Genomic DNA, 15,367 nt, shown 5'->3' with positions numbered 1-15,367 from the left:
TGCCTGTGCTCAGCGGAATCTAGAAAGATCTGCAGATAGTATGAAGACCCACTACGACCTGAAGACAACTAAAAAAGAATACCAAGTAGGAGACCGGGTCTACTTGTACAATTTCCAAAGGAACCAGGCCAAACAGTGCAATTTCCTCCCTAGCTGGCGGGGTCCGTTTCAAATTGTAGACAGAATCTCACCCGTCGCCTACAAAATTCGTATCCCCAAGTGCAGTTTGCAAGAGGGGGAAGACAGGTGGGTCAACATCAACCAGTTGAAATGTTGCCATCCTAGGCATACCCTGCAGCAAATAGAGGAGCCAACCGGAAACCCCAAGAAGGACATTTTGGATCCCTAGAAAATTCCAACAGTTAAAACCATTCCACCTGTTAAAATCATAGGAATTACAGGTGGAGAAATATTGTCATGTATATATCAAATGTATGCATCTGCCCACTACATGAATAGTAGTGGGGAAAAGTCCATAAACTTGCTCTATTCTGTCTTATATCACTGAAACCAATAATTCTAAGCACCAAGGAGGACCACTCGAGGACAGGGAGGAAAGAACCAAGGGGCCCAGAGTATTGCGCCACACTCCCATCCAGAACCGGCGAGGAGACCCTGTTGATCCAGCACTGATGGGAGAAGCAGACACATGTTTCCACTTGGACCAAAAAGAAAGAATGAACATCCCAATCTCCCGACTTCCCCTTGATGGCCGGTCAAACTTAAGACAGCAGGGGGGGCTCTGTGGGATGTATTGAACCACTTTTGCTCTGCCACGCGGCATCCCTGTGTGCTGTTGGTGCCAGGAATATCAAAATGGCCACAAAACCCTTGTTCGCGCCAAAACCTATGAAAATCGCGCTTTGCAACACGAAAAGATGGCTCACAGATCTGCCATGCATGTTGTCAGTGGTGGAACAGTGAGCGCACTCCTGAAACATGTCACTGGGCTGCCCAGCAAGTACAAATGGAGCACAGAGGGAAAAGCAGTGCTTTGCTGAAAGAAATCCAAAATCTTGCTTTTTATTGGTTGCTGAAACTGCAGAATGCCGTTATAAAACACCCTCAAACATCCAATATTCTTGCTGGGTGTTACAATTCATTTAGTTCAAGAAATCATGATGATATTACAATGTCCTGAAAAGCTGAATTTGTCATCAAAACATCCACAGCAAATGTTGCCTGCCTGTGAAATCTGTCAAAATCTGGGCGCAGTACCCTCGGCCGCCTGCATGACAGCTGTCAGAAGCCTGCTTTAAAACTGTAAACTTATACAACTGAAATCTAATATCTGAAATCTAAGTGACCTGTTCTTGAGAGTAACCTAGGTTGTAACTGTTTAATCCCATGGTTTAGAATCTGGAATCAGTGCTCTAGCTGCTTGTTTTGAAATTGCAAGTTTATTTTAACCCAAGAGAAAAATGCAACAGAAATAACTTTTGAATTTAAACCTGACTCAAAGCCACCAAACCAGTATAACAGCTTCCTCCACAGAGGCCAGGCCTCTCTCTCCACTAGGAAATCACACCCATGTGATGATTATAGGGTGAGGGAAGAATTTGGTCTGCCAGGGGAAAAAAGACAATGGACTTCCTCCAGTCAAAGGAAGGCTAAGTGTGAAGGGTCGTAAAATGGCCTGGGCCCAGGAGGAACTGGGATGAGACTGCTTCTGAGCTGCAAGGGAGAAGAAGGAGGTGGAGACAAACATCCATTTGTGGCTGGACATTCACAAAGAACATTTTGTTTAAATACATATAACTTACTATGTAAAATTGTGAAAATCATAGAAATAATAGCATTGTTAATGTGATTTCTGGATGCACGGGTGAAAAGTCGACAGAACTCTGTGACATGTTCTAGGAAGGAACGGCGGAAATTGTGATGTTACACAAAATGTATTTTTGATAGAAGCATGAAACTTCATACACTTATGCCCATATTCAATGTACACATTTTTGGAAATGTGCTCCAAAATTGGACATTGTGTTCTGGACAAAAAGGGCGAAATTCTCTAAAAAGCAGACACAAGATCTTACAGCGACGAGGTTTGGAGGAGTATCTGCTACACAAAATATGTAATCTATATATATGTTATTGTTATAGAGGTTGCACACATGGAAATATGTATTGTACCAAAAGTAGATTTTGTGATCAAATGGCGAGTTGGGGACTCTAGGCCTTGTAAAACCACTTCATCATGATGACACACTGTTTTTCTCCTCCTATCAAGGGAGGGAGAAGACCCTGACCAATCGCTAGCAAGGGGGCGCGCTTAGGATAATCCAGCACGCACACCCTTTTATCATAAGCATAAATAGAGACAGCTCAGACTGAAAAAAGGACCTTGCTTAGTTCCATCCCAATCTTAAATCAATCCTCTCTTGTATTCAGAACCAGAAGAGTTAGGAGTATTTTTGAATTGTCAGAACTTTTCTTGCGCTAAGTTTCTCTCATTTGTTTTCTAAAATCATAAATCATTAGTGTTGTGAATAAATAAATTGAATCCCAGAAAGAAAGTGAGTATCCACCACGTGAAGTGTCCCTGGCCAGGACTGTGGAGATTCATGTGCGGCATTCTCTTTTTCTATAGTCATAATCTAGTATAAGACATCCCATTTGTCTTTTAAAAGTGCATTCCTGTTTTCCCATTCTTGCGCCTATCTGAAAAAAACAACCTCCACTAAAACGTCCATAACTCATTCTATTTTTGTGCGAGAATCAAAATCAAGCTAACATTCACAGCTTTAATTCGCATCCAAAACTGCATTCCAAATCCATATAGTTCTCCCATAATCGCGATTATCGCGCACTGAAAAGTTTGCCACAAATTTTCGTTTAGGGAAATTCTGTCACATGTAAAAAAGCTTTTGATTGCAACCGACCTCAGTTTTAAGATTTCCCATTGCTTCTTAGTATTAAATCATTGCTAGTGTTTTTCTGTAACTATCCAAAGCGGCTCCCATAAGAATTTAAACCATTTCAGCAATTTAAACCATATTTAGGATTTTGCACCTTCCATTCCCAGATAACTTTAAAACCATTTTGACAGCTTGCCAATCAATTCCGTTTTTCTCTAGTGTTGCTGGGGGGAAAGTGGGATTGTATTTTGTTTGAATTCTGCCATTCCTGAAACCTGTTCTCTCTTCTTATCTCTTTACTTTGCCTATTGGGGGGTTGAGGGGTGTGCAGGGGGAAATAGTAACCACACTGTTATTTGATCTGAACACACACACAAAAGTAGTATTTCTGTGCTGAATTGTTTTGCTCCCCATTGCTCCCCAATATTTTAACTTTGCAAACCAGCCTGATTCCTGGTTCAGTGTGACCTGGAGGGTTCCAGGAGAGGGGCGTGATATGAGTGGTACATCGTTCAGAATAAAAGAACTTTTAGACACAAATAAATAAGGATTTCAGTTGTGCATTACACGCTAGGCGTTGACTTAGGTGAAGTGCCGGATTGAAATCACTTACATGTGTAGCTATGCAGACGACGGAAGACCCAACGACAAATCCTGAAGAGGCCTGGCAACCATTCTTACTGCTATCCCAGTGAAGCCTGGCTGGCCTACCTGATCTCAGAAGACCCTTGCTGGTGCTTTGACCCTTTGGACTGGTGGGACCACCCAGTCTCAACGCCTTCTCGTGTCCCTGCAATATGGTATGTTTGGAAGTGTCTCTGGACCACCCAGTTGACTGACCAGCTCTGCTATGGGCTACTGAGCCAGAAGCATCGCCATTTTGTGTTTTCGCCCAGAACTTCTTTGGTCACCAGTTAGTCCTACAAGTCACCTGCATGCCAGGTTTGAGCTTCCTATTATTCAGGGATCCTGTTCTAGAGAGCTTCCTTTGTTCACAACTGGAGAGACGCTTGCTGTCACTGGAACCAGTCTTCCTCCGTCTGGTAGATTGTCCTGAAAGAGTCCTGTATAGGTGCCTGCTGTATTTCTTTGTTGGAAAGGGTTGCACTAAGCTTGTGGACCTGACTCAGCCTCACAGTTGTCCCTGATTGGCCCACTCCTGGTGTGCATGGGTGGTGCATAGTGCAGATCCTTATCATTGGAGGGCTGACTTTGATCTCTGATCTGAATTTAGAATAAGAATAGGAGTCCTGCAGCAATTTCAGCAGAACAGAACAGGAGTCAAGTATTCTGTGTAGCTATGCAGACGACGGAAGACCCGACGACAAATCCTGAAGAGGCCTGGCAACCATTCTTGCTGCTGTCCCAGTGAAGCCTGGCTGGCCTACCTGATCTCGTAAGACCCTTGCTGGTGCCTTGACCCTTTTGACTTGAGGGACCACCCAGTCTCAACGCCTTCTCATGTTCCTGCAATCTGGTGTGTTTGGAAGTGTCTCTGGACCACCCAGTTGACTGACCAGCTCTGCTATGGGCTACTGAGCCAGAAGCATCGCCATTTTGTGTTTTCGCCCAGAACTTCTGTGGTCACCAGTTAGGCCTACAAGTCACCTGCATGCCAGGTTTCAGCTTCCTACTATCCAGGGACCCTGTTCTGGAGAGCTTCCTTCGTTCGCAACTGGAGATCTTCCTTGCACTTGCAACTCCTGGGTATCTTCTACTGGAAAGAGAAAAAAGGGGGGGCTACATACCCTGGTAGTTAATTGGTTCAGCTGAGCATATATAATGCTCCTGAAAGTTGTAGATTTGTCTCTAGGGAAAAGAGAGGGGCAGACAGCAGCTGTTTAGGTCCTGTCTTGTGTATCGAAGTTAAGATAGTACTGTGGATTGAATGCTGGGCACTAAATGGCTCGTGAGACATAAATCTGAACCACTATTTAGGACAAAAGGCAAGATGGATAGAGAAGTTCCTATCTAACCCTGCCTATTAGGTACACTATCCCTAGACAGCACTGATGTGCCATCTATCTAAAAATGGATAGATAAAGTTAAAGGAAAACATATTCCAATACTTCATTCATATACTTATTGCTCAAAATCAATCCACTTCCTAACATAGAAACTTCAATGATAATTTCTTCGTAGAAAACAGGATGACCAGCATAGAACCTTGCTAGTTTGAGGTGTTACAAAGTGTGTCGGATGGGATGGTTCTCAAATAGTATTATGGCAATCATTACTTTATTGGCAAGTACTGAGAGTGACCAATTTCCAATTAAAAATAACTTCTGTATGTGAAGACCTGTGCCAGGGGTATAATTATTGTGATATCTAGAAGTGCCCCTGGCTTTCACTGGGGAATGCAGCAGGGTCTTTTCCTGCTGTCTCCCCCTATCTGTTGACCATTTTCGGTGGGCTATCTGGCTTTTGCCACCTTCTTCAGAACTGTCTTTGTGCAAGGATTACAGAGTATCTGCATTGGGTTATGACTATTTTTGTGTCAATCATACTCTTGCTGTATCCAAAAGGCAATGGTCAGTTGGAGCAGTCTCACCTCTTATGGACTTCAAGAGACATTCAACTGGCCAGGTCACGCGTGTGACTTAGATTTGAAATGCTGATGAGGGTGAGTTTTGGTTGATCAACAGGACTGTTCTAGCCGTGAACTTCCTGTGACTGCAGAGCGTTGGGACTTCTAAAATCTGCATCGAGCTATGAAGTCCTAGCGCTCTGCAGTCATGGGAAGTTTTTTTCTCTTTTCGTATTACAAAATACTGCCTGAGCACAACCCTTATTACATAACTGATAAGTATTTACACCCCTCTTTTGTTTTCTTCATCTTCTACAGGACCCAAAGGTGGGGAGTAAGTCCACGAGGCCAGATTTCAGGAATCGATCTTAACACATACTGCCCCCAAACTTGTTTTATGTGTGCATATGTTTACATTTGTAAATGCTTGCTGATGGATAACCCGAGTGCAGAGGCTTGGGTTTTATTTGGTTGGTGGCCCATATCACCCACTTGGCTCCTTTTTCCGCATCTGGTCCCCTCTGCAATGCAAGTTTAAACTTCCAAGCCAGTTTATTAGCGGAAGGAGAATGGTGAAAAAGAACGGGGTTTGGGGAATGCACAGGGTTTGGAGTTGGGCTCCACTGCTAGAAGGGCAAAGTAGTGTGAAGGAGTCAGTGTAGGAGGAAGAAATGGTGTAGGGAAAGAATGGGGAGCAGAAGGATGGAAAAGGCAAGAGGCCTAAAGGAGGAAGTGGAAGGATGGGTAGGAGAGAAGGCTGCGGTGGAGCAAAAAGGCTGCAGCAAAGAGAAAGTGACTAAAGGATTTAGGTGTTGTTTAGAGGGGAATGATATTGCTTGTGAGAACAGAGAAAGCGCAGTTGGGTGCAAGATCAAAGGCGGGGAGAAGGGTAAGGGACAGGGGATAGGAAAACATGGTAGAAGAACACCACAAAAAGGACGGGATCAAGAAAGAATTAGACTAGCTTCTAAGGGTACCGGTGCCAGGAAGGCCTGGCTTTTTAGCCACCAGCAGGAACTTTACCTTCAGGGACACATAAACCTATAGTTTTTGAAAGTCCATATTTTACAATGTAAAAATGAAACTACATCTCTCAGAATGCAAACTACCGTTTTCTATAAAAAAAAATCTATCATTGACTAAAGGTGTCAGACACATCATGGGGCCCTTACCAGCTACATTACGGGGAAAGGAAGGGCTGAAGGGAAAAAAAGATTGGGGAGAAGAAGGGTTGATGGGAAAGGATGAAGGGGAGTGTAGGGCTAGTGGGAGGATGAGAATGAGAAAAAGTGTTGTGTGGTGGAAAAGACAAAGTGCTCGTAGAAAGACAGGAAGTGGGCTTTTGAGCATATTAGTGACAACAGCTTTCTATAGCAGGTGAGCTGGGCAGAAAAGTATAAAGCAAAACAAAAGAAGAAATAAAGACACAAGGCGTCAGCAGACTGCCAGTAATAATTAGGTTAGTTCACTGCAAATGCCTGTGTGTATATTCAAGAAAAGTGAATATATGAAACATATTATGAAATATAAAATAAATGCATTACTGCTGTAGGGGCCACAGCCTGAACAGACGTGGACTGTGAAAACAGTTTGAGATAGCCGGAAAATCAATAAACATAAAAAAGGAAAACATATTTTTCCTTTTGTGTACATCACAATTAAGTTTAGTAGCCTTATCTGGTGGAGTTCATTGGTTGAAGAGGCTCTACACCCAAACATTACCTCACTCGCTCGTGTTTTATGTTCATGATATCACAGTATCCTACAGAAAAAACGGAGGGGTAGTTGAGCGATATGTACTCGTTTTTATGAACCAAAGTGTATGTCCTGATGAAGGCCGAATTCCATTCTAATCAACAAGTTCGCTGAGGATGGGTGGACCTTTATTAAGTGCTGAAACACCCTGTGGCGACAGAGCTTTCTAAAAACATCCTTAAAATAAGAAAAACGGAAATCAGGGGCATTTGTAGCAATCCGCTGGGTAATATTTGAACACATCAACCACTGCCAAAAAGAGATAGAATATGTTATGTTCTTTAACTCTGCGTTAGTACACTTGAAAAGCACTGTTACTACGTATGTATATTAGTAAGAACGTACTGTCTCTGTGAAATAAATGCCTGTGGAAGCGTTCTTGCCCATATGTACCAATTTCAAGAACTTGTTGAAAAATGTTGATGGGATAGAAAGCACTTTAAGTACTAGCCCCACATCGCACTTACGCACTGTAAAGAGTAGGTGTGACCTAACAATTTGGCAGCCTGCCCCTAAAAATCATGTCTTTATGAATGTTAAATGTATGTGAAAATTGTGTGACTTGTTCTTTTGTGTATCGTGTAGTTTTTAGTCTGTTACCGAAGAATACAGTATACTTTTATGTATTAAGTATATTCTTTTGATTAGAAATTAAATAAATACAACTTTGTATGAGTAGCAAAAAGGTTGAAGTAAAGTGCAGCATTTATTCCATATCTGCATTTTTCTCTACATGTTATTGTTATTGTTATTTTGCATTTATATAGTGCCTTCTATACCATTGGTATGGTCTGAAGGCGCTGGTAGGTTGAACGCCCTTGGGAACCAAAGTTCAGATCAGTAGAGAGAGTAGAGAGAGACGAAGGTGCTTGTGAGCACCAGGTATGTGTGCAGCTGGCTTATGGTTTCCACACAAGAGGGAGGGGTAGCTTTAACTTGATTTCTCAGTTTGTCGAAAGACAGGGAGGTACACAAAGGACTGTTTGAAGTTTGATGAGACAGAGAGGAAGTGCTGCTTTCTGTTGGATAAGGGAAGGAGTATCAGAATGACATTCTAGAATATAGTCCTGCTGAAGTGTAAAAAGAAGAAAAGGTAGACTGACAGCTCTAAAGCACTTTCTGGTAGATAAATTAATAATAAAAACGAAACAGTGCAACTGAAGAAAAGTCATGAAAGTTGCAATTAGAACTGGCTTCTAAGCGCTTCATTTAGTCTGGATTGATGAGGGAAAGGTGACAGACTGCCCCATAAACTGTTTAGATATTAAGGGGAGAAATATGTGACAGACCTCAGAGGGAAACGAATAGAGGGAGAATGATGGAGACTGACCAAAGGAGTGATTTGATCTCACAAGGACTTTGTTATAGACGTGATGCATTTTCCACAATTAAACTTGACACTGTATATACTTCACACAATAGTATGTTCGATTTGTATCTAATAATAATCAAATAGCCTCTGCATTTATTTAGAAGATCTTTCAAGTTAAGGGAAGGCTAAAGGAATGGGGGAGGCACGTGAGACAGCATGTTGACACGCCCACCTCACAAATTGTGATGTTTGATGTTCTCTCTACTTGCCCCTTTCCCGCATTACTCAGGGGTAATCATATATAGCTCCCTCTTAAAATGTACCAACCAATATTGGAGAAATCCCTGGAACCTGAATTTTCAGATGAGTGCTGAATGTAGCCGGGACAAGTCAGGACGTGTGTGAGTTCTGCAATGCTGCTCTTCATGGTGTGCCTGTTCTCTGCCTGGAGGTAATCCTGTTCTCCTGCCCATGCTATAAGTTTTCCAGAGTGTGAGAGGAACTTGTTCTGCTGCTGCTCATAATACATATTCATCTGTTTCCTTTACAAGTGCCTGTACTGCTAGTGTTCTTTCTGTAATGTGTTCACCAATATGTATAAGAGAACCAGGGACGTCATTTCACCAAAATGCCCAGGGTAGCGGACGTGACATCACACGACCCTTGACGCCGGATGACATCACAGGAAGTGATGTCATTTGACCCCACCCCGAAGTGATATCGCGGGAAGCGATGGAACACAAACTTTCACCCTTTGACAAAACAGGAAGTGGCATCCCATAGCATTGTACACTACGAAAAATATGGTTACGATATCACTATAATGTGATGTACATTTTATACAAGAATGGATCGCCATATGTATCATTAAGATCAGTGTGTATAGGCCCATATTACAAAATTACTGTGAATGCAAGCAGGCGTCCATGACCAAATGATAATGAAGTGTTATTATATAGCACTTACGCTTAAGCGCTTTATATAGAAAAAATATACACCCAATATCACCCAACCTGTGTTGGTACTTATTTATCGATCGCAGAACAATGAAAGGCTGAGTTAAGGCGTTCAAGAACAGACTAAATCAGTGACTCACCCCCTGAAGTGTGCTTGAAATAAACCTTTAATGAGTCAAGCAATTATTTTATAGAAATCCAGAAAGACACATTATTTGGTATTCCTATTCTTTCTTATTTAGGGTCAGTGCTGAAAATGTTAGACTTGTGACCCTCGTGTTCTTATTTTTCTTATTTTTTTATTTTTTTATTTTTTTTAAGGGGCCTGAACAAGAAAGACTGCCACTCCAGAATTAAAGAGCCACATGGTGCTAGTCATGATTAAGATTTTTTATTTTTTTTCATTTATTTAGAGGTCGCAAGGGAGACCACAGAAGTCGCACTTGCGACCTCTGGCGAACCCTAAATGACGTCCATGAAGAGAACATTAGATAGTTGCTGCCTGCACTCCACCTATTTAGTGCTTGCCATGATTTTGCACTGCTGCTGACTCTGCACCACCTAGTCTGTGTATAGGAGGGAAGTCTGTGCTGTACCTCTTTCTGCTTGAAGGAAGCTTCCACTGTGCCAACCTTGCTGTGCGTTTTCTGTGCAGTGTGGAAACATGCACTGCAACTCTCTGTGTTGTACCTTTTCGGTGTGCTACAGAAGATAGAGCATATGCTGCATTTTAAGTGAGTGAACCTTTCACAGCTGGTACTATATCTGTTTATTGTGTGAAGGAAGGGCTCACTTAAGGTCTGATTTTTAGTCTGGCAGATTTTGTGTGTAGCACTCTCCTAGTTACAGAGCAGCCATGCAAATGAGGACACTTTGAAATGTGGTGGTGGAGTCAGAAGCTGTCCACTAGATAGAAGTAGGAGTTCTGAGAAAAAATATGTTATAGTGGAGGCCTGGCAAGGAGCTATTGCCAGGCATGCAGTATCCCTTTTATTCAAGTGCACCCGTAAGTGATGTGAAAACTTTAACTTACAAACAGCATGGAATCACGCAACATTTGCATTGCTATTTGTTATACAAAACTAATATAGAAGACTTCTGAATACAATTAGCACCCTGTGGGGGGTCATCCAATCAGAAGGCTAGGAACTTCCGATCTAGATTGCATTCCAAGCCGCATGATGGCTCCCCTCCTGCCATCTTCCCCCACCGTCCGCCTCCTTTTTAACAAACCCCATCCCCACTTACCTCATCGCTGCAGTGGTGAATTTCGCCACCTCAGCTCCTCTTTCTGCTCCACTCCAGCAGGCTGCAAAGTAAATGGATGAGGGGCTCTGTATGAAGCCCTGCCTTTCCAGTCCTTGGTGGCCACCTTTTCCTTCATATAACGGGATGCCGCGAGGCACTCCGCATATGCTTGCCTCACTTTACCAGTCACCCACTGCCCACCAACAAACTCCCCAAGACTCAAAATCGTAATTTAGGCATGTAAGTGTCTGTAAGTGGCTTTGTGTTGATAGCATGCATGGTGTCAATTACTTCCTATTCTGCCTGATCTTTGTTTCTAACTCTGCTGAGTTTTTTCAGAAACGGACTAAATGCAAGAGACATTGCGTGTGGCAGTGTGAATTAATGTGATTGGGCCTCATTACGATTTTGGCGGTATCCATGCCGCTATTGGCGGCATGGCTGCTGCCAAAATCAGGTCCGGGTCCGGGTTCCCAGAATGGGGAATTACCGGACCATTCCGAGTTCGGAGGGCCCGGTAATTCCTCCCTCCAGGAACCCGGGCCCGGACCTTCCCCATTCCCATTTCAGCCCCCATAGGGCTGAATAGGAATGGGGGAGGGAGCAAACAACGGGCCGATTACGAGCGGCCCGTTGTTTGCTCCCTCTTCCCCTCGCGAGACCCGGTAAGCATGCCTGGTTTGACCAGGCGTTACTTAACGGGTCCCTCGAGTTGAGCTTGTAATGAGGCGGAACGGGTTTAACGGGTACACCTCCTTTAGCAGGTCCCGTTAACCCGTTCCGCCTCACTTGTAATGAGGCCCATAGTGTTTTAAGAAAATAATTAGAAGCATGAGCTAGGTGGATGTATTTCACATGGTACTTGTGGCCTGGACAAGCACGTGAAGTGGTAGAAGGCATTTAGAGCAGAAAGGTCATGGGATTGAGGGGTGTCAAAATGAGCTTTTGCCAAAGGCAGGAAAATTGCTTGCACCAGCTCTGCTTTTAAATTATACAGCCATATTTCAAAATAGTGTGACAGGGACTGAAGTAGCAAAATAAACATCCTCAAAATTCTTTATGCTCCCTGCCTTTGTCCAAATTTCAATTACCAAATCACAGATCTTTGCCCATAAACAAATTGAACAGGCTTTTTGATGCAAATGTGTTCCAGCAAAGATAATTAGTGCCCCGCAAGAGCACAGCGGATCATCTGTGGTCTGATAAACAAGCTTTAGCTGCGCTAATGCGAAGCTGTAATTCAGGCTTGCTTGCCAAGGAGCGGAAAAAAAATGAAAGCCCGTGTACTCCTGTCGCTAGTGTATTGTGTGCGAAGCATGAGAAACATTTTTTAGTGTGTGTGACCACTGAACTAACGCTGAGCCCATTACTTTTTACAGAGGAAAACCGGCGCGTAGAAATTACAGATGTCACAGAATATTCCAGAAATAATTTATCAAAAAGATGATGAGCACTGATTGGTGGCTGCTTCTTGTGCCCATATCCTGAATGGAAAGCCTTTCTAAAGGTTGCAAAAGTAGTGTGGTAAGTGCAAATAAACTCTTAGGCATGCTAAAAAACAACAACAGGAAGATGTGTGCCAGATTTCTCCATGACATTAAATTCCATAATAGCCATCTAGAAATATTCAGCAACTACAGCCCAATCATATGTATACCTAGATTCAAGCGGACTCGTTACCTGGGCCGAGTGTTCCTTTTCCTGGCCTCAGCCCTCTGGAGTGCACTACAGAAAAGTACATTGAAGCGCATCTTCACTTTCACTGAGCTATTACATTTTGGCGATTTCCAATGGCGTGAAATGCTGAAGGCTTTGCCTGATGATGTCTTTTGAATACCAAGTCCAACAACACCATGCCAGTGCAGGCGAACATGAGCTCGATACTCAATAAACTAAATAGCAAAAATAAGAGGATGCCAGTGGTCTAGCACACACAACTGAATCACTGGATACTTTAACAGAGGAAGTCTACTCCAGCTTAAAAAGGTTCTGATATTTGAAGGAACACTAAAGCTTACATAAGAACTGTTAGAAATCGAGTGATATAGAATTATATGCAAACAATCTTTTCACTTGGGACGCTGCAGTACCTCACTATGAATTATTAAAGTGTGACAAGCTTTCTACCTCTTCTGGTGGTTGGAGATCTTTAATTATTAAAATTATTTTGGGAGTATCGGCTAAGCCTCCTGTGAGGTGAGTGCTCCTTGCCAGTCTGGGCAAAGGTTTGCCTTGAAACTTAAAAATAAAGAAAAAGCAATTTGTCAAATCTGGAACAATAACTGTGTTGTACTTTGATGTAGAGGAATGTTGAAGTTGGTAAAGCAGTGCCCTCTGAATCACTTGTGAAATCTTGGATCTGCAAAGTGAAAAAGAATGGGAGCAGTAAGGGTTGCTTGCTATAGCCACCATTCGATGTACAAAACATGTGCATGGTGGAGTTGTACTTGGGAGATTTAATCATTAAAAGTCCTGGCGTCTATCCTGGGGGCACAAAAATACCTCAAATAACAGCCCCAAAAGAATAACATCAAAATAAGAAAATAGACATATTGCTGAATATGCTGAGCTCTTTGTTTTTATGTCTGTATGTTTGAAATGAGCTATCCCACATCACTTGCAGTTTACATATGTATAGTTAGCACATCAATGAGAACTTTAAATATAGCCCCTTAGAAAATTGCTAAGAGTTTATTTACATTGTGCCCCGTTGTCAAATTATATTCTTTCCACTTAGTAGATCCGAGGTAACAAAGAAAATTCTCCCCCAGTGGAAACAGCCTTAGTACAGGTAAAACTTCTTTATTCCCTTTTAACCTGTATTACGTGCAGGTAGGTAGATCAGTAGTTAAGGCATCTACTAGCTACATCCTCTCATCAACCTTCGGTGGTGGACAGTCAGGCATGAACATTCCATTAGCTCATCACACACATCATCATTCTAAACCTATGCAGAACATGCAGGTGTCCCGCATTAGCCTCCTTTCCATTAACAAACAAAACAATCACAATGGAAAGATCACTCAAGAAAAAGGAAGCAATGATGATTAGAAGTAGGAAGCCAACCACTAATTCAACATGTTCCATAACATGACACAAGAAACTTGACTCTCATGAAAAAAAGAAAATGGGAGAACTTAATTTCGCCTAAACATAGCATCCAGATAGGTCTCCAAAAAACAGCAGCACAGGAGGACGTTTCTGCTAATCACAGTATCACAAGAGGATTTGGTTTAGGTCTACTTGGCTGAAAATATTTGACCTTTTCACATTTTACCGAAACATTTTTTGGTCAAAAATGTGGTGGAGACCCACTTGTTAAGTACTCAATCAGGCGGTACACCCTGGTCTCGGCCTAGTATGCAGTGAACAGCTGAAATGCTTATTCTATTATATATATAGGTTCAATATTTTGAGTGATATACCACTCATATCACACCCCTTCTCACATACCCCAGGTCACGATAGACCAGGAATCAGGCTGGTTGGTAAAGGCAATATGTATTTATTTATTTAAAATTCAAATTAAACATATACTTTTGAATAGGGAGCAGCAATCACCAATGTGGCGACAATAACAAATAAGAAGGTATGTAATGCACTTAAATTCACTCTCTAGCAACACAAAATATAAAACACTAGATAAAAGAACACTTTTGGCTTGTTTGGAAAGATAGCACTTGAGTTACGATTCCCCCCTGCAGTATTCCTCAACCCACAAACAAACAATTCTAAATAGATATAAGGAAGCAGCAGGTAATCAGGAAAAAGGAAGAGAAAACAGAATTTGAATCTAACCTTCCCTCCCCAACCAAGAGAGAGAAACGGATTTGAAATCTTACACTTTAAAATGACATTCGGAAATGCCTTGGTAAAACAATGAATGTGTGCAAAAATCCTTAAATCGGTACAAATCACTATGGAAGCAACATGGGAAAGATACTAACAATCGTGAGCTATAGCTTGAGCAAAAGTAAACACTTTGAATCTGAATGGAAGTTTGAAAATAATTTAGAATAATAATCACACATGTAAAACTTTGCAAAATTGTGGATTCCCACCTAAAATTAACCAAATGGTTTTTAAGAAAAAACAGGTGAAATACATGCAGGTTTGGGATGTAGCTATAGGTCTTAGGTATAATCCAGAGTTGAAATGAAGTCTCTAGCTATTAAATTGAGGGAGATATGCAATGTTGAATGAGGGGCGTTTTAGAAAAATCAGGTAGTGAAAACAGAAAAGAAACTCAGTTTGGACAAGAAAATATTTACTATAATGTTACTCTATGCTAGAGCATTCCGGACAGAATACCAAGGAGGGACACAGTAAGCTCTAGAGTTGATTCATGACTTCAACACCAGATCCCCAGCACCCGCCCAGGCGGAACCAGTCGGATCACTCAAAGTAGGATTAATAGTTTAAGATTTACACAAGATAAAAATGGCTAAAGAAATGGTGCTTAGCAAGATAAATCAAAGACAGGATTGTAATAAAGATTCTGACAATGTTACAAGTTATTAAGGTAAGGATAGAATGATTTAGAGATTGGGATGAGGCAAGCTAATCAAGGTATGCTATGGTTCTCTATGATTCCTATTAATACTTACAGTGCACTTTAATTTAGGATTTTGGACCGACAAGGGTTCTGGTCATCACAGCTGGGCAACTCTGGCGGGACAGGATCATCGGGGTGGTTCTGGTCACCGGACTG

The sequence above is a fragment of the Ambystoma mexicanum genome, chromosome 10, assembly GCF_040938575.1.
Source record: "Ambystoma mexicanum isolate Mex_15411 chromosome 10, UKY_AmexF1_1, whole genome shotgun sequence".
NCBI lineage: Eukaryota > Metazoa > Chordata > Amphibia > Caudata > Ambystomatidae > Ambystoma > Ambystoma mexicanum.
The sequence above is the reverse complement of the archived record's forward strand: the minus strand, read 5'-3'. Positions refer to the sequence as shown.